Here is a 21,358-nt window from a genome sequence, read left to right on the forward strand (position 1 = left end):
TGAATCTGGATATATAATTCAATCTTCCCAGTAGACCCCTTACTTCTTTGACAGTGGAGGGAGTCCCTATTTCCCGTATGGCTTTAATCTTGGAAGGGTCAATTTCAATACCACATTTGCTCACCACAAATCCTAGCGGCTTTCCGGATCTTGCGCCAAATACGCATTTCGCAGGATTCAACTTGAGCTTGTATTTTCTCAATCGATCAAATAACTTCTTCAGCACTTTAACATGGTCTTCTCCAGGCTTGGACTTGGCAATCATATCGCCCACATAGACCTCAATCTCCTTATGTATCATATCGTGAAAAAGGGTTACCATAGCCCTTTGATATGTTACCCCTGCATTTTTCAATCCGAAGGGCATTACCTTGTAGCGGAAAGTTCCCCATTGTGTAGTGAATGAGGTCTTGATCTTATCTTCTTCCTTCAACATGATCTGATTATATCCCGAGAATCCATCCATAAATGAGAATAATTCAAAGCCCGCAGATTTGTCGACGAGCACATCAATGTGCGGTAAGGGAAAATCATCCTTGGGGCTAGCTTTGTTCAAGTCCCGATAATCTACGCATATTCTAATTCTCCCATCTTTCTTCTTAACTGGTACGATGTTGGCGACCCAATCGGCATATGGGACAGCCTCGATAAATCCAACCTTAAGGAGCTTCATCACCTCTTCCTTGATCTTATCCGCCGATTCGGGATTCATTCTTACGGGCGATTGATTTACTGGTGTGCAAGAAAGATTTGTGGGCAAAACATGCTCCACAATTTTACGATCTAGACCCGGCATGTCAGCATATGACCAGGCGAAGATATCTTGATATTGTTTGAGCAATGCTGTCATTCTTAAAACATCTGCTGCCGACAGGTGTCCTCCTATTTTCACTTCCTTGACGCAGTTAGAATCTCCCAAATTAATAGTAATGGGTTCTTCAGAGATAGGGGGTTCAGATTCTTCAAAACAATCCCACTCTTTCTTGATATCGCTCACATCAACCTCGTCTATATCAACTTCGCATGCATAATCATCGAGCTGATCCGAGTCACATATTAACCTGTTATGTATGGGTGGGATGACATGCCTGAAATACACCATGAAATGTTAGTATTCAAAGATGATAAAATTGAAGGATGCATGATTTTTATCATGAAAACATTTTTTCAAATTCCAATTTTTAGACAAAGAAAGGAGAACTAGTCCACGATCTTTCGGATATCCTGGTTCTCAAAAGATATTTAAAACCCAAGATCATATGGCGGATCGGGCCTCAAGTCTCATGGTAGAATCAATTGTCATCATCGGACCAATCCGTTGCTCCACATGTTTGTAATCAAATTTGTGATGAATTTCATTAATAAATGCAACTAATAGTAATACAATACTGCACTTCTTGGATCGCAGCATGCGACCCAAAGGGTGCTAAAAAAGCAAAAAGCTTCAAAAACAAATGCAGTAATCAAAAATGCATTAAAAGATAAAGTTCAGACAGGGCCTTTTACTCGGGGGTGGGGAAATCATCGTCCAGCCACTCAATTATCACGTTCACCCGATTATCCGGGAACGGGTTGAATAAGTCCGGCTCGGCATCCTCGGAGATGTCCTCATCTTCCAGCCATTTGCCTCCTTTAGAGAATACCTCGAATAAGGGGTTTAGGAAAATTTTTCCTCTAGCTTTCCATGTGTCGGTGCCTATAAAACGGCCACCTTGGTGTCCATGGCGTCCGCGGTCTCCATAACACTTGTTTCGACCTCGGCCTCGACCTGTGTTATTCTTCACTATTCCATTATAACCCGGACCAACCTTGTGGTCATTTGAGCTCAAATTCAAAGGGTTACGGATTCCCCGACCGTACTTCCCTAATCCGGCACCTGGAATAAATCCATTCGAGAGTAGCACTCTCCCCGCCATAGCCGCAGGTTTCGAAAGCTCTAGTGCAGCTGTTTTTGCATCCGGCGATACATGCATGACAGATACAATGTCGAAGGTATGATAACTCAGCTCCTCCTCCTTTGAAGGCTCGACGTATGGAACCATCCCTTTTAAAGCGGCTCGATGTCCCGTCTCGCCATGGACGGTGATCAGTTGGCCCTTAACCACAAATTTTAACTTTTGATGCGGGGAGGAAGGTACCGCTTCAGACACATGAATCCATGGTCTTCCCGGGAGCAAGGTGAAGGCGCTAGGAATGTCCAATACTTGGAACGGTATAGAGAAAGTTCTTGGTCCAATGTCAATGTCCAGCTCAATCTCTCCTACAACATTTTTAGAGACTCCATCAAATGACCGGATGGTGGCCTTGGATGTCTTCACGAAATCTTCATTGATCCCTAAGCTTCTCGGGGTGCTCGGAGGACATAGGTTGAAAGCAGAGCCATTATCAATCGGGACGTGAGGGACCTCCTTCCCGTGGCACCTCACAGCAATATAGAGGGCTTTGTTGTGGACACGCCCCTCTCTTGGGAAATCCTCATCCGAGAAGGATATCTGGTCTTTCAAAAGGATAGCACCTACGAAGTCCCCTAATTGAACTTCGTTAATTGTTTCCGGAACATGCACCTCATCCAGCACTTTCAAAAGGGCATTCTTGTGCTTTTCGGAATTCTTGAAGAGATCTAATAAGGAAATCTGTGCCGACATTTTCCGCAGTTGGTCAACGACCTCATATTCACCGGTCCTTACGACCGATTGCAACTTCTCTACCTCTTCCGCAGTTGGGACTTTTTTTTTAGGGTCCGCCTCTCTTGGTGGAATACATCTTCTCGACCTCATTATGGCGTCGATCTCGCTCGTTTCATAGTCCCAATGCACTGCCTTCGAGTTGTACTCTTCCACTGGCGATAACTTAATCTTCACCGGTATGATCTCTTCTTGTGATGACAGGTTTTTCGAATTAGAAGCTTCCAACTCCCAGCTATCAATTTTGTTCAAATCAATCACGAAACGAATCGGGGTATCTACTATCCCGATCATTTCGTCCTCATGAACATCTTCGGGGTTATGGTCTGGACCTGGCCTCACCAACGTGGCATTTTCTTCATCCAGATCCCTCTGCCTTTCCTTTCTGACTCTCGGGATAATTCCTTCAATCCTCATACCAATCTCCACTAGATGTTGGAACGACGAATACGCGTACGCATACATGCGGTCAAAATATTCAGCCGGAAGTGATTTCAATACGAACTCCAGCATTTCCCTTTCCGATAGTGGCGGTTGCACCATCATAGCATGTTTCTTCCATCTCCTGGCGAAGAGTTCAAAACTCTCATCTTCACCTTTCCGGATGTTCAACAGATTAGCCTTAGTGAAATAACCTCTGATTCCAGCTTCAAAGTGTCGTATAAAGTGCTCCGATAAATCCTCCCGGCTCGGGATCCGGTCCAGATCGATTGATTGGAACCACACCGGTGCGGGGCCCGCCGGACTACTTCCGAAATTCCGAATCAACGTTTCATCATCTTCATGATGGCCAACCATTTGGCGAAGATAATATGAGACATGTGCTAGAGGACACCCGGCGCCATTATACTTCGTGCGGAAGGTCACTCTCGGGTTCACGCCTTGGGGCGGAACATTTCTTGCCCGAGTAAGTGGCGTAATCAGCTCTTTCAACTCATCCATTTTCCTTGACATATCGTCTCCTTGCCCTTGCAGTAGGGCGATCTTTCGATTTTGTGTCTCTATGGTCCGCCGTATCTCCGGAATCCGCATGTTCTCTTCTACTCTCGTGGCGTCATTCTTAGCCATCGGTTGCGATAATTCCGCTACCATAGTTGTTAAATGTCGCATATGGGTCTCCAAATTAGAAAGTCGCACGTTGGACTCCCGATTCACCTGTTCATTCTGAGGAGCCGCTTAGTCTTTGACTTCATCGACCGTTCCCACAAATTCTTCACTTTCGGGGTCATCCATTCCACCCCACCCATCGGGGACTACATCTCCAGAATCGACAAAAAAGCTTGGGGGTGCCGAATACAACACTTTAAAGTTGTAACCACCACTATCTTCCCGAGGTTATCCACTATCTCGCCCCTCTCTAGGGCCTTCGCATAAATCTTCTATCACCTTTGCGCTTTATCCGGGCGAACTTCATATTCGTCTATCTCTTCAATTTCTTGACCTTCTTTGATGCTCATCAAATATCCCGAGGGTATTTTCAAAACAGCTCCCCTCGTAGGTTTCATCGCAAACTCCTCAGACAGCATATCCACCGCCACGTAGGTCCCCTTGAAAGCGACATTTTCCATTTTTCCTATGACGCCCAAGCTAATTAGCTTTTCTAAGCAAGCTTCTTTTTGCTCCCGGGAAATACTCTCTCCTTCCGGGTATTGTGAGGGCAATGTCAAGACATCCCGTATTTTACTTATGTCCACTATGAACTCCAGAACTTCTTCCTCTTCGCCTCCAAAAATCGCGTTCACCTCGCGATGTTCGTGTAACGGGTTCCGCTGCACATTAGGTTCAGCCTTATCAAACTCTAGAACTTTTCCATCAATTAATGCTTGCACCTTGAACTTGAGAGCGAGACAGTTGTCCACATTATGCCCTCTTTCTCCCATATGGTATATGCACGTCTGGGTCTCATCATACCCAGGAAATCTTGGTGGGTGAGCTCTAGGTGGCTCTTTTGCAACTAAGCGGTTCTCCAGAAGCATTGGTAGTAGTTTGGATAAAGGTCGGGGTAGTGGGGTAAAAACAATTTGGTTCTTTTTTCTGAATTCCGGTGGTTTGGAAGCGGTCCGGGAGGACGTTCCTTGGGTAAGGATTGAAGGTGAAAAATTTCTGGGCTTTGGCGGGTTAGGGACAAAGGCTACTTCTCCAGTTTGCTCCCTATTATCCCTTCTCAAAGGGTATTGGCGTTTGAAAGGCGCCTCGGGCATCTTCTTTTCTCTTAGTGCCCACTCGTGGCGTTACGCTACCTTGATCGGGTGCGTAAACGTCTGACACCCAGAGGTGTTCAGCTTGTCGAAAAACTCAAAGGGAAGGGCCTTGAGAAACAGGTCTATTAGTTCTTCTTCCGGGACGGGCGGCTTTACCTGTACGGCCAATGCTCTCCATCTCCGGGCGTAGGCGCGAACAGCCTCACTCTTTCCCTTTACAGTCCTCGGAAGGTCCTCTCTAGTGAGGGCGATCAAAGTGTTAAACTTGTATTGCCGAAGGAACTCGTCTGCCGGTTTGTCCCAATCGGCGAGCCTCTCTAGCTCCAATTCAATGAACCATGCCGGGGCTGCCCCAGATAGGCTTTCCTGGAATGTATTGACCAGCAGTGGGATGTTGTCGGAAAATTGCGACATTCGGCGCAAATAATACTTCAAGTGCGCCTTGGGACACCCGGTCCCATTATATCTCCTTACAAAGTCTGGTTACTTGTAGTCGGCGGGAACCTCTATCTTTTCGAACGGTGCAACCTTGTCGAACCTCGAAAGTTCATAACCCCGACTTGCCAAACACTCTTCGATCTTAGCAAGCCTTCTTATCTCTTCTTCCATTTTGAGGACCTGTTTCTTCTTCTTTTCCAAATCTATCACAACAGGAGGATCCTTAGGCGGTCTCTCCGGATTCAAAGTGGGATTAGCGGCGGGCGCCGGACTAGCGTTTGTTCCATCGGATGACCCCGCAGGGGCTTGAGAATTAGGATCAACGGGGTATCTCCCCTGGCTTGCAATCATCATTGCCTTCATCTCCGCCACCATTACGGCGATCACATTCATTTGGTTTTTCAGATTACCCACACGAGGTGCGAGCTCCTCTTGTTCCATCCTTAATTTGCGTGTCTTGCTACGAGTCCTCGTATTTGTTACTCACCTGTTTTCTGAACATCAAATTAGTATGGAAAATATTAAAGGATTGGAGACATTGATCCGTGGTAATTGACTTTTCTATATGTATGCATGAAATGCTCATAAAAGAAATAATATGTCTTTATTACAAACCAGATTGTTCAAAAGCATCTAAAAGATAACAAATATGTAAAATCTAAATGGGGGAATGGATCTATCCAAGTCGGGGACGCTTCCACTCTTCTTGTTCTTCTGATCCATCGGAATCCCACTTGTATGAGTCTTCTCCTTCCTCCGACATCCACTGCTCTGGATCTTCGGGAATGTACGGCTCTACTCCCGGTACGTATGGTACTATATACTACGGCTCATAGGACTCCACTTCTTCAATCCGAGGAGATACGCACTCGGGTACATATGGCTCGACCGTTGATTGGCGATACTCCTTAAACTTCTAGATATACTCCTTGGAGGCTCTGTGAATGTTCATCTCGTCGTCCAAATAGTCCGGCCACTCAACTTGTTGCAGTGGGGAGTTCTTCAAAGCATGTAGAATGAGCTTAATCCGAGATTGATATAACTTCTTTGCTTCTTTTGTAAGCTTTCCTCGTGTCATGTCAAACGAGAAAATCTCGGGACAAACATCCGGTGGCACCTCCTGTAAAACTTCAAATTGCCTTACCACTCGGATGGGGTAATATGCCACGGTGCCAGTACATCCCAATAGGGGGATATGACTATCTTCAACACCCATAATGCGAGCCTCCACAATCTTGGGCCAAGTCAAGCGCCATCTAACATGTTCAAGCTTCAAGTCTTCTAATAGCTCAACCCACTTCTTAAACGAGTATTTGGGTACAAGGGATTGACACTTAAGGAAGGATCTAAGAGGGTGAACGTGCTCGTTGATCTCATAACACCCTACTCGGAGTTGGAATGTCTTTATATGAGAGGTGAACCACATGTGGAGTAGCCCACTAGACGCTTGGAAAACGGCCTTTTTCGAAGTTTTGGAACGATTTAGGGAAAGAAAGGTCTCGGCTAGAATCATGTACGAATAATCCCAGCGACAACATGCTTGTCTGGCTATATGGGTTATGGAAGGGTCAAAGGTAGTTCTAGAAGTTGGGAATAGGACAAATGCAAAGAAAGCCAAGATGAACACCTTTCCCGATTTATGACCGGTTTCGGTGGGTAAAGAGGAATAATTGTCGAAAAGGAATGAGAAGGTGAACTTGTTAGAATTGGACTTGTAAACTTTTTCAATCTTAGAAGTTTTAAGACGGAGAAAACTCGATAAAGAACGAGTGGAGTCCATGTCCAAAGGGGGTTGAGCTATTCGTTCTTCAAATTTAGCCCCAATAATAGCGGTATACTCTTCGAGCGTAGGAGTCAACTCTAATCCTCGGAAGTTAAATGTCATTGTACGCGCGTCCCATGCCTTGGCTAGTGCTTAAATGAACGCCGGTTGGTATTCCACTTTGATCAAATCTATAAGTCGTCCCAAACGTCCTTCCACGTAAGCCTTGTTGACGATGTCGAGGCGATCCCACCATATAGAGAGTTCTTTGCGTGGTACCGGAATGATCTTGATGTCTCCATTCCCCATGATCTAAAAATGCAAAAGATGATGATCCTAAAGTCAATTACCACGGGTTTAATATGAATATGCATGAAATGTGATACAAATGCGCTAACCAAATTCCATGTCATCTTTTGGTAACATGAGGGTCAACTACTCCCACTTGACCCAAACAAGCCAAATAGGGTAGTTACGGACCTAATCTCACCCAAAGATAGCATGTAATTTGATTAGGATCGTTTAAGCGTAATCGGGGTAGAAATGTCGCTCACAATTTGACAACTCATGGAATTTACAAGTCTAATACAATAAAGTCGAAAGAAATAGAACATGATAGCATCTAAAGATGTTCGGACAATAAATGTCGGTGAAAGTACATAATCGACTCAAAATATAATGAAACCTAGAAAATGCCCCAAAGTCATACTAAACTAGATAGTCGGAATGGTGTCCTCATCGGATGAAATCTCCACTATCTCGGGAAGCTTGATATCTTCTTCATCATCGGAGGATATGGTGATGATTTCTTTCTTCTTAATCGGGAAGCGCCTTGGGGTCGTATTGGTCGCACGAGGCTTCCTCGCCAATTTCATATACAACTCCCAAATTCTCTCCTTTTCACGCTTGATTTCCAAGTAGCGTCCACAATGGGTATAATCGCAACTCTTGCTACGAACGCGGTTCCGTCCATTGAGCTCCCATCCATGAACAAATCCAAAGACTCGAAATGTAGCGGGTACTCGGTCCTTGCGCCGAACGGTCCTCCGCTCCCATGTGAATACGTCGGGTACATCAACATGACTTTGGGGCGCCATCTATCCTAAAAAAGGAAAATTTGACTTTCAACCCCGATCACTTAAACGATCTTACAAGTTGTAATGATATGTCGTGAAAATGCATGATATGCAAAATTTAAATTTACAAGTTCAAAATAAAAAGGGTAGAAAGCCTTACCAACCGATGTTACTCTTTTTTTGGGTTTTGGTTTTAGGTATACCAACCGTCCATTTCACATGCGCATGAGACAAGTGAGGTTCAACTCTAAAGAAATCAAAAAGGCTCGGGTATGGACCTAAAAGGCTCCCGCTATACAAATCGATGGGCCGCCCACAAGCGCAATCAAACAACAAGTGGGTAGGACCATCAATCTTGCATAGCGAGCGGGATCAAGTATGGTCAACCCAAGTGCAATCAAACACAAGAGCTTCGCATACCGATCCCTATCTATGGCGACCTATAAGGTGATTCGCGGCTCGGGTTTAGGCGCTTGTGTGTGCGGTGTCGTGATCGTCGGAATATGCAAGACATGCACAACAGTTTATATTCAAAAGACCGCTTCAATATTTGCATAAATAAACAAACAATCCAAAACTCCATATACGCATAAAAAATGGTTAGCACAGACGCCACCCCTTATAACTCCCATCTGCATCAACATTTAACACTTTTTATTAGTGGACGTACCTCATCTTCAAGAGCATCTACGGAAAAACGAGGTTAGAAAACAATCAACATTTTTATCGGCTTAAGTCCTCTTAATTTCTCCCCGGTGGAGTCGCCGATCTGTCGCAACCCTCCTCAAGAAATTATTAACCAGCGAAGGTTAATGAGCCGATCCCTCTTCACAATTTTTTTATTATATGAGACCCCGGTTGTCGGCGGGGTGTCTTTTAGGATCGCGAGTCTCTCCCAAGACCCATTACTCGAATCACGATGTCGGGTAAAATTTATAAAATATCGAAATTGACCTTGTGTGGTCGAGTGGCATGTGCGAGGTGTACATGCAATTTGGAGTCGCCACCGATCGATTTATTGGAAGGTACGATCGGAAAACCTTACCGAGCGGTCGGGAGAAACCGTTCGGTTCCGCAAAAACCGGAGATTGTTGGGTCCGGGGACTTGGTTACGCCGAAATTTTAATCGACGCCCTTTCGGTTACCGATGTCGAGTGTTTTTCTAACCTAGGAATTCATGCGGATGGATTTTCGGGTGAGGTAGGTTCTAACAGTTCTAGGTATACATGCAGATGGGAATTTTCTGTCCTAACAATCACATTCGGGAAAATCAAAAGCGCAATCGGGACAAACAAAATCAATCAAATCAATCAATCAAGGTTTGACATGTCTAAAATGGCCCTATCGGCCTACACAAAGATCAAATTTGGGTTTCGGGGTGATTTGGCGAAAATTTGGGACGGAAGGCCCGGAAGGGTAAAATTGTCATTTTTGGGGTTCGGGACCCGAAAATCACAAAATTTCGATTTGGCCAATTGAATGTGGCTATTTCCCATTTTTTGTGATTTTCTTGAATTTTTCTAATTTTTTGAATTTTTTGAATTTTTATTTATTTTTCAAAAATATTGGAAATTTTCCGGATCGACATTCATCGACCCTCGAAGTCTCAAAATTCACGATCCAGACTTTATGAGTCCCGAATCGATTTAAGAATTTTTAGAAATTTTTTTATGGAAATCTGGGAATTTTTATGAATTTTCTAAGCATTTTTACAATTTTTGGATTTTTTTTGGAAATTTTTATCTATTTTTTATTTTTTTATTAATAAACCGGACCGAGTCAACCAGTCAAGGGCCGGGTCAGCCCGGTCCGACCACCTCGGACTCACCCGCGAACCGCCGGACACAAAAACGACGTCGCTTGTATTTTTGTATTATTTTTTGTGATTTTCTAAACTATTTTCCTGATATTCAGAAATATAAGAAATAAATGGACGGCCGAGATCAATCTATGAATCAATCTCAGCCGTCGTCCCTATACTAAACAAAACGACGCCGTATCTCTTTGAAATGAACGGACGGTCACGAACAACCCTAGACTCGATCCGGACCGTTCATTGATCTATGACTAAAACGACACCGTATGGACTAAACCTATGGACGGCCATGATTAGATCCTATGGCTCAATTCGAGCCGTTTATCCCTTTCTTAGTTGAAACGACAACGTATTTGTCTTAGGCACAAAACGGCACCGTACCTATAAAACCTTTGAACGGCCACGATTTATTCCGGGTGAGATCTAGGCCGTCGACTCGCCTGACTATAAAACGACACCACATCGCCCGGTTGAACGAACGGTTGAGATCCGACCTTGATCTATTCTAGGCCGTTTGTTGCACCTAAGCCTAAAACGACACCGCACAGCTTACACGAAACACTGCCGTTTTGATTTTTTTATTTTCTAGCCTATATACTGAATATACAACAACGATCCAACGGCTGAGAATCAAATTCACGGATTTATCTCGGCCGTTGGATCGGATCGAAGTCAGCCCGCTCGCGCCAACGGCCGAGCCGACTCAGATCCGAGCTGGCCCTATCACACGGCGACACCTAGGCTCGTTTGACTCGTTGACTGCCACATCGACTTCATCTTCTTCGCTGCGACAACTCTAAACGGACGGCCGAGAACGCTCCGGCGATATCTAACGGCGAGATCTCGCCGGAATGACGCGAAACCAACACCGGACGACTCGCTCAGACTTCCGGATCAACTTATCCAAAGATTAAGTGATTGCATCCACGGAATCAACATATATCAAGCTCACGCAATATTGAGATCGCATGGTTCAATCAAGCAAAAAAAAGCATTACGGTTCAATTCCTTCACACAGAAGCTCGAAGATGAGTTGAGGAAACTTACCTCGAGTCCCGATCGGACTCGCGAAGGCTGGAGAGGTCTGGCCGGCGTTCGGCCGGACCGCGATGATTGGAGGTTTCGACTCGGGATGTTCGAGCAGGATTGATGCAAAAACTAGATACGAGCATGGTTAGTGATGTTCAAAGAATAAAACGCCTACACTAATTTCACTAATTATGCTCGGAACAGGATGATGCCATGATCGCACAGAGAGATTGTCGCGAAGTGGACTCACCGATTTTGGAAGTTTCTGGCCAAGTGAGCTGGCTCGATCGACTCTAGGAGGTGCGGGTGAGCTTCCCGCGGCGGTTCGGTGGCCTGATTTGGCCTGAATCGGCGGCGGCGAAGTCGTACGGCTTCGGTCGAAGCTCCGGCGAGAACGTCGTTTGGGAGCCTCTCTCTCTAGATTTCTTTCTCTCTCTCTCTATTCTGTTGTGTCGTGAACCGAATGAGCCCCCCCTCATTCTAGAATTCTCTCCAAGCTTTTATACTCGGGTGTCAAAAATGCGCGGGCACGGGCCAAGCTTCGCCGACTAAGATTCACGTGCGGTTACGTGGTTTCTGGTCACCGAACGGTGACGGAATCGGTTAAGACTCCGTCAACGTCCGTTTGGCACTCGGGGGAGCACAAATGAGCACGAATTGTTCACAAACTTGAAAATGTTGACTTTCGGACATCGGCGCCTTTGACCGGCGATTTTGCCGTGCTCCGGCGGCCGTTGGTCATGCCGCCGGTGGGAACCAATGCTCCTCAACTTGAAGAACTAAAGCCCTCTATCAATTGGATTAATTAGAGTCGAATTGGCTCTCAATTTGGTGATCAAAATTCAACTTTGAATCTGCAAATGGCTTGTGCTCGCGGGGAAGATGAAGTGCATTTCGGGACCGGTTCGACCGGTCCGACCGGCGATCAGACTCGTCCGAACCGGTTCATAAAGTAAATTTTGTGTAATTTTTGAAATTAATCACAATTTACTGGGAAATTTTGCAATTAAACTTCAAAATTGGATTCAGGGGCCTGAATTCTATCTAGAAATGTGTTTTTGCCCAAAATTTCCCATCAATTTATACAAAAGCCCCAAATTTTTCAATTTGCCCAAATTGGGGAAACGTTCAATTGAACGTCAATTTGATAAAATTGGACTACGAGACCTATGCCAATAGATTCAGAATGTGTTAAAACCCTAGGGGTGATCCAATTGTGTATAGAAAGTTCCTCAATTGAAAGTAATTTCAAAAATTGCAAAGTTGAGGGACTTAATTGCAAAATTTTTAAGAATTTATGTGTAATTCGTGCAATTTGCGCAATTGAGGGTGCAATTAATCAAATTGAAGTTCAAAGGGACTGCAATTGAATGTCTACACTTAAGATGTGCAAAAATTGCAAATAAAAAGACTCAATTGGTATTTTTTTTACGCAAATTCAACCCTAGGCGTTGTGAAGAAACTCCTAAAATTGAACTCAATTTTCAATTTTTCTTGAGGTCAATATTAAAAGGGGATTAAAAGAAAAACATTGGACATTTTTGTGTATTTTTGTGACCTCCAAAGGTATTTTTCATGAATTTTGAAGTATTTTCCTATTTTTCGAAAATATTAAAAAAATGTGAAAAATATGAAAAATTATTTTTGTGTTCCAAATTGGTTCCTTAGGCTTGGCCAGGGCTTCCAATGTTAATTTTTTAATTTTTGATTTTTTTGTGGATTTTTAGTGAATTTTGGAAAATAAAACTAAAGAAAAATTGATTAAAAAATCAGGTGTCAACACTGATCTCTTGTCGGATCGCCCTATTTCAGCTACATAAATTCCATAACCTTTTTATCACATGCACATTTAGAGAAATGTTTTTCAAGAAATGCCCTAATAAAAGCATTTCAAGTTACTTGAGCACCAGGTGGAAATATAGTTCCCTTTGTGGCCTTTTACCAATAGGTGGCGTTTTCCTAGAGTTGGTATTCTGCTAGTGCAATTTTGTCAACATTAGTACATACCAATAGGGCAAAAATTTCCTCAAGTTGCTTAATCCAGGATTTCGATTCCATAGGGTTTCTTTCACCAGCAAACTTTAGGGGCTTCAATTTCAGAAACTATTCTACCAATCCCCGCAAATAATGTTCACCATTTCCATTCCCCTTTCCATTTCTATTTCCTGTATGTTCTTGGGCTTGGGCTTGTTGTTCCATTAGGGGCCCAATATTGGTGAGAATTTGAACAATTCCCTCGATATATGTGTCGTACCTAGGCCTTCCCTTAGGGCTTTCTCCTCTAGTGGCCTTGCTTTGGGATAAGGTAAGTGTGATGCCTTGGGAATTCGACATCTGTTTATTAGTAAAATCCAGTTTAAGGAAAGACAGGTGAATTCCAGTTTGCTACTAAGAGTGGGATTTCTAAGGATTGAGTGACGGAAACTGGAAATTTCCCAAATCGTCGATCGAATTAGTTTAGGATTGATCGTTTAGTCGCCGTGCCTTAGAATTAGAAATTCTCGTGCCTAAGCCTTGTTCGGACCAAACCAACCTAAGATTGAAATAGAATACCCTCCAATGAATTGTCGGATGTCCAATTTACCCATAGTTGCGAAATGACCGTTTTGCCCTCGGCCAAAACTTGAAATGAGCAAAATACCGGATGTCTAATTTACTCCTAGAAATAAGACAAGGGAATTAATGAGTGGGACCTACCTCATCTCTTAAGCTTCCCCCAAATTAAACTTCTCTCTCTCTCTCCTTCCTCTACAGAGCTGACTTCCCCTTCCCCCTATTTTCTTCCGCCACTCCCTTCTCCCTCTGCTTTCTTCTATTTTTCTTTTGCGACACCACCGCACTACAACCACCACCACCGTACACCCTTACCTCCTCTAACCGCCGCATGCCATCGTTCTATGCCCGACGAGCCCAGGAGCAGCCATGAGGAGCCGACTCCTTCTCTATCTTGTTTACGCTTGCTGCTACTACCTCTTCTACTTCAGCTTCTGTTCGAGCTCCTCGGTTCGGCTCTGCCCGATTCCGACCACCCCGAGCCACCCTTCGACGTCGCCAAGCCATCACGGCTTGCTCCGCTATTCTTGAACAACCCAGCAAAGCCTCGAGACCGTCAAGCCTCATTTACTCCCCTATTTTACGCCAATTCTATCCCTACAGCATCTGCTTACGTTTCGCCTTTGTCAAACTAGCTATCCTAACCGCCTCCAATCAACCTACACCACCACATCGCCACACTAAACCTCGAGACCTTGTGAATTAGCCCCGCAAGCCATGAAACCCCATTGCTCTACCCCAGTACTCCGTTTTTGCCTCTACTTCTCTTCTAGACATGGCTGCCGGCAATTGTTCCGACAACCTCTATCGGCTGTGGACAACCTCCGACCACCACGTCCCTCCCTAATTGTAATCTAGCCACTATGAATTCAAGCTGATGTCGTAACTCATCGGAACAGACACGAACAGCCTTTGTCGTGCCCCGTCTTATTCTAGCCGTGCCCTATTTTGGGCTTGAATCGTGGGTCAATAAGTCGGGCCGTAGCCCCAATTGACCTGGGCTGTGTCTTGTGAGCTGGGCCAAGCATCTAGGCCCTTGCACTAGGTCCATAGACCAACTAGCCGAGAGCACTAAGCCAATTGTTCGAGATTTTTGGCATGTGATCCATTCGAGTTCCACGTTCGTATCCGAAATATTTTGAGGATCGTCGTCGCACTTGCCTCATCTAATTGATTATGAGTTGATCTCTAATCCTTTGTGAGGACGTTAATTGCATTCGAAATTAGTTTAATTAGGTAATTAGGGTGTTTAGGTAGGTTAAATAGGATTGGTACATGTTGGAGACTTGGGTTAGGTTAAATAGCCCTAACTAATTAGGATTGTTCGACTATAGCTACTTGGGACTAGATTGATTGATTGAATGATTGTTATTGCTTGATCGCGAGTGAGTGATAGGCTAAAGAAGAGCGTACAATCAACTAGCGAATTGGATTAATTGTGGTTAAATTCATGTATGAATTGGATTATGTGTATGCTATCGTTTAACATTCGTTATTGAATTATTCGTTTATACTTGATTGATCATCTATATTGATTATTTGCTGGAGCATCTCGGTTGATTGCTGGTTGATTGAATGGTAAGTTGAGGGTTGACCACCCTATATATAGATGCAAAGTTTGGTGGATAACATGCATGTCCATATGACTATATGTGAACGTGAACTATATGTGTAGCATGGAAGACCGATGGCCAGGTCTTGAATATGCTCGCTCGATCATTTATTTTGAGCACATCTACACGATCATTCAGCTAAATTCAAAGATAAAATAGGTTGATTGTCGATTGTGCTTGTGTGGTCGCACGATGGGTTCTTCGCCGACAATGTCATCTTGTGCCAATTGAAATCCCATGACCTGTTAGATGTATGCCTTTCCGTGACATCGGATTGAATGGATGTCGGTTGCAACTTATATCGGACCGAAGTCCCTATAGGGATTTCTAGTAGTTTCATGCCTTGATGATCGAAATAACACAGACTACTAGATATCGTCGCTGTAAGTAAGGGATGAAGCCTGGTCTTGCCAGTAGACATTGCTAATCATAGTGTAAAGTTACACCGGTTGTGTGCATTGGGCCCAATGGCCGTTAATAATTGGATTATGTGTGATAATTTGTGCATATGGATTGTTAGGATGTCTTGTTACTAAGTTAGCTAATGTGATGGTAGTATCAAGTTGTCATTGCATCTCGTGTGGTTTTTGGTAGGTAGGTTGCATGTAAATGGGATATCTGCTTTGTGATATGTAGTTGATGAATAGGATGTTCCGGACGAACCAATACCCTATCCGGGCTTAAGTGTTGACTCACTAAGTTTTATCTCACCCTATTGTGGCTAACATTTTCAAGTCAATAGTGATGCAGCAACCCATCGGGTTCGAGGTCCCGATCAACCAGTCCTACGATATCGTGCATCGTCCGGAACCAGGCAGGAATAGGAATTGGAAACATCACATCACCACAGTCGGTTGGATGCAAGCTTGCCGCACTTAGTAGAACATGTCTTCAAAGCCTGGTATATGGACAATGGGGTGAATACTTGGGGCCTACTTCGTGGATTTGAGGGGCCACCCAACCCGACTCCACATATTCTGTCTTGAGATCCAATGGACCTCGATACGCCGGATGGGGAAATCGTAAACCCCTATACTAATCCCGACCCCGACCCGATTGACAATAATATTGTTAAGCCTTCTTCTGAATGATCACTAACCTTGGACTATGACCCTTCACTATGACTTTAAGGCTCCGCAATCTTTTTGACAGTGACTAACGTGAGCTATACTGACATGGTTCGTTTTGAAATAGATGAGAACTTAACCTTGCCTAACCCTTACCCCTTTTTGATGGTCTTAAAGAGTCGCCTCGAAGTGTAAGGTTGTATACAACAGTAGCTATATAGGGTTAATTATCTTCCGCTTTAGTACTGTACTAACAGTTATACCTTGTTATTTGATTACAATGGATGTTCCTGCTTGCTATCCCTGTTATATTTGTTGAATGGGAGTGTACACGTTTCCACATGTGCATTATAATAGCGTACCTGGGACGTTATCCTTCGTAACCTGAGGAAATCTAGGAGGGATGCCGTGCACTCGAGAATCGAGGCGTGACATCCTCTCTTAATGTGGTATCAGAGCGTGGTCGGTCCGATCCATTTGGTTATTGGCTTGGAGTGATAAGAAGCGATGGAAAATGGGATAGTTAGTAGGATTATACGCTTTGTGTGTGTGATTGCTACTTGTGTTTTAGTTTTTGGGCAACCTTCTTATCACGTTTGCTATGGGGTGAGTAGGACTTTGTACGATACCCGTAGAATGAGGAAGTGCGGTGGAAGAGCACCTTGAGGTAGCCCTGCTAGGCGAATCGAGGGTATTGTGGAAGTTGAACCATCTGCGCCCTGAGTAAGACCTGCCAAGCGGGATACAAGAATCGATGGGATCATTGAAGTGCTAGGAGTGATTGGGGACTTGATAGGGTGTCACGCCCCGAACCTTACGAGCACACCAACACCCCGCACGGGCCGTAAATTTATAAACTTCCCAAGGATCCAACGGCAACGAACTTAAGCCTAAAATGATAAGCACATGCGGAAGCGAGAACTACACTCCATACAACAGAATGAAATACAATGACTCGGGATGTAAAAGGGGGATTTAAAACTTACTCCGTACATTTCTTAAAAACGTCAAATTGACTTCAAAAGTTACTACTTGATAATTCTCAAAATACAACTTCTCTTAATAAAACAAGGGAGATGAAGTTTAACCTTACTGAGCTATACGGGCGAACACAACCCCAAATATAAAAACACAGCTCTCTAAGACTACAAAAAGAAGTACAGTCAGGTAAGGTTAACGGTTCATCTACTTCAAAAAGGGTATCTTCAAAAGCCAATTCATGGCGGTCATGGGACTTCATCATTTGGGACCTAAAAATTGTTATCCCACGGGGTGAGAATAAATCTCAGCAAGTTATTCCTAAACCTAGACCAGGCCGGTAGTACCTCCAGACAATTCCTAAAACATGTAATTCTACTCAAAGGGACAATTGCTCAACAAGCAAAACGATAAAAGCACACTACAAACATAAGATAGAAGTTCGCAATCCAAGTCATACTTTACGGTTTTAAGGTCGAGCTTCGTACTTGGACATTTCACAAATCACAAGATCATAAAAGGTGTTTCCTATCGTATATCTCAATCACATACCAATCATTGATATCAGATTGCCAAGTGCCCGCGTCATAACGCTTCAGGCCATTTTAAGCATTAAGACTCGCGTAAACACGCATCAAGTCGTTATAAATATTAAGACTCGCGTAAACACGCATCAAGTCGTTATCTCGCGTTTAACGCCTCAAGATAAATTCAATTCCCCGCGTATCACGCTTCAGGGTATTATGTGATCACATATATATAATCAATTCGTTCGCTTAGCCAAACTTGAATTCAAGGTCAATCATGACCTAAACAACACAAGCCATGCCAACTAACCATAGCATGGGTTCGAGCAAACATGAATTGCACAATCACAAAGGACATCTCATGGTTCGTCCACTATGCCCCAAACACATCAATTCATTCATGTTCCACATCATAATGTCAAACATACTAGGAGCAATTTATCAATTCAGTCAATCGATCATTTCAATCCCTCATGACCGAATACAAGGTACTTAACTAATCAATTCCAAATGCTCAATACACATTGGCAAACCATAGCCAAACATAATAACGATAAGTAATCAATCCACAAGGCACCTCAAGACCAAACACATATAGGGCAAACAAGTTGATTTAGCCACGTCCATGCATCCTCGGCGGTATCCACCTACTGATTTCTACATCCAGACCTACTCTCAGAAAAACTGACATTTTTATAATCTCTTTTTGAGCAATCCAAACTCAGAATCATGTTCCTCATGATCTTACAGTCGTGTGGGAGAAAACGGAGCTCAATTCGGACTCCAGGCGACCTCGAACGAGCCATTTCAATTTCGACGCGCGCTGAAAAACGGGATTAACGGGTCTCTCGGGTTTCACACATTCTTCATACAAAAACTACCCTAAAATCCTACCAATCCAATTCTAAATCATCCATTAGTAACCTAAAGTCCTAGACTAAGTTTAAGAGTAACTTACCACAAGATTGAAGCTTGAAAAGCCAACCAAGGGGCGGTAAGACTTCACGACCAGATCTGAAATAGATTTGAGGGCTGATTCAGTCCAAGGAAAACGCTTGAAGTCAGCCACTTAAATCCTCTTAATCCACTCCAAACTTCTTCCACAAGTTGTCTAACATACTAAGCGAGGTATATGGAGTTTATTACCTTGAAACCACTCAAGAAACTCCTTAGAACAGCCCTACAAGTCCACAATTCCAATGAAGGGCAGCAGCTGTTTTGGCTTGGCTTTGCGGGCTCTCAACGGCTCGCGGACGGCGGTTCAAGGCTCACGGTGCTCTTGCGGAGGAGGGTGGTCGATGGTGGTGGTGGTGAGGCATCCCGGTGACCAACGGACAAGGTAACAAGAAGGAGATGGTGGTGAGAAAGGGGAGAGGGAGAGTGAAAATGAGCTCTTGCTTCTCAAAAGCTTGTTCCCAAAGCCAAGAGAAAGAATGAGAGATTGAGGTGATGGGTTGTCTTAGACTAGGCTTTTGACTTGAGGGGGGGTTTAGTAGACTAGGTGGTTGAGGGTTTTAAGGAGAGTTGTCTAGGGAGTCACATCAATAATTCAAACTTTTGGCTTCTTGCAAATAACAACAAGAAGGGCAATCTTGTAAATCCAACTCAAGTCTAAAGACTACTTTGCCCTTAATCTAACTTGAGGAATGAGCTCTAATCCAATGGTAAAAGATAAATTTCTAATTCCATCTATATCTCACTTTTCTAATCATTTTGGGACGAACCATAAACTTAATTGACTTTGGTGAGGCGACGTCCAAAATATTCATATTGTGATCCTTAAAAGTCCAATGCCCAAGTTCGAAGTCCAAATTAATGGCTAATCCCAATCGATTGCAACTTAGTTTATCTCAAACTAATAGGCGGCTCTTTAGGAGTTACGCGTATCGACCTTATATTCGTATCATACTCAAGCTATGGCGACCTTGATTGTCATGTGATTGCGAGGGTCAATCATTAGTTCCGAAGGACGCGATCGTCGGGAAACGGTTTAGGAACGTTCACAAATTATACTGTGGTCAAACGGAATCACCCGTGATCCAATTATATAACGCTAGCAATTTGTTCCTTAGTCGTTCCTGGATCAGCCTATAATAGCTAAACCTTCCCTCGACAACCCTTATGGCCAAATTGTCGATCCATGGTCAAGTTCTTAGGTCCACGTACCTATTTCCCAGTTAGCCATTCCCCTTCGGTTAATTAACTCAAGAGTGATCAATTCTGAGCGAGATTTACTGAAATACATCGATGACATTTCATTCCTTTAAAAGGGTCGGATTTGGGAATGTCACATAGGGCAATAAGCGAGGAATCGGAATGCTGCTGCTGTCACTGCTGCTGAAGCACCTAAGGAGGCCAATTGACGGTGATTAACGAAGGCCCGTTAATGCATAAGTTGGTGGAGCAATTTCTTAAGCTGAAACCTCTTAAGTTCATTAGTAGTGAAGACCCCAAGGCTACTACCTCATGGATCGAGGAACTTGAGAAGGCGTTCAACCTATTGAGGTATAATGATGAGGATAAGGTTACTCTGGCCATTTATCGGTTACAAAGGAACATGAGTTCATGGTGGGGAACCACTAAAGGTAGGATTTTCCCTGAAGGTACCATCCCCGGATGAAACTTATTAGTGTAGACTTTCTATGATAAGTAGTTCTCTAACACCGCAAGAGAGCAAAAGATGGCTGAATTTGCCTACGTCATAATCAGATGACTATGGATGAGTATGAGGCGAAGTTTTCTGAGCTGTTAAAGTACACTTCAATGATGATTGAAGATCCGGTTGATAGGGTGAGGAGATTCGGAGATGGGTTAAAGCTCGAAATCAAAAGTGTCTTGGTGCCGTTGAACCCGAAAAACTATGATGACCTGTACGAACGAGTTCGGATGGTCGAGAGAGATTTAGCTAAGAGGGCTGACCCATCTAGATCACGGTTTACATGCTCGAATATGTTCGATCGGCGCTAGGGTAAGAGGTCGATGTTTAGTGGCAAGAATCGTATCCTGCCCAATAGAAGAAAGGTGATTAGTAAGCCTATGGCCCGCCACAAGGAGGACCGCTTGGATGAAACGCACCAAATAATTTCTAAAAAATACTCCAAGCGCAAGGAAAAGTATTTGCTATTACCCAAGATGAAGCGAACGATTCACCGACCGTTATAGGTGCGGTTCTCTTACATGATCAAATTGCTTATGCTCTATTTGATCCTGGTGCTACCCATTCTTTTGTAGCCTAACAATTTGTTAAACTTATTGGTTTGAGTCCGTAACCGTTGGGTACCATGTTTAGGATATCTACACCCTTAAAGGATAATGTAGTGACTACTATAGGTTGTCTTGGCTGTAAACTTGTGGTGAGTGGCCGTGAACATAAGATAGATTTGATTGTGCTGGAGATGTACAACTTTGATTTGATTGTTGGATTGGATTGGCTGACGAAACAAAGAGCCATGATGGATTGTTATCGCAAGACAATTCAGTTTAGCCCGTTAGAAGGGGCTAGCTTTGAGTTTGTGGGTAATCGAGGATGAACCTCAACAATAGTGATTTCGTCGCTTGAGGCGACTCGTCTGTTAGAAAGTGGTTGCCAAGGTTATTTGGCGTCAGTTATTGAT

Source organism: Rhodamnia argentea, chromosome 2 (genome assembly GCF_020921035.1).
Source record: "Rhodamnia argentea isolate NSW1041297 chromosome 2, ASM2092103v1, whole genome shotgun sequence".
NCBI classification, from domain to species: Eukaryota; Viridiplantae; Streptophyta; class Magnoliopsida; order Myrtales; family Myrtaceae; genus Rhodamnia; species Rhodamnia argentea.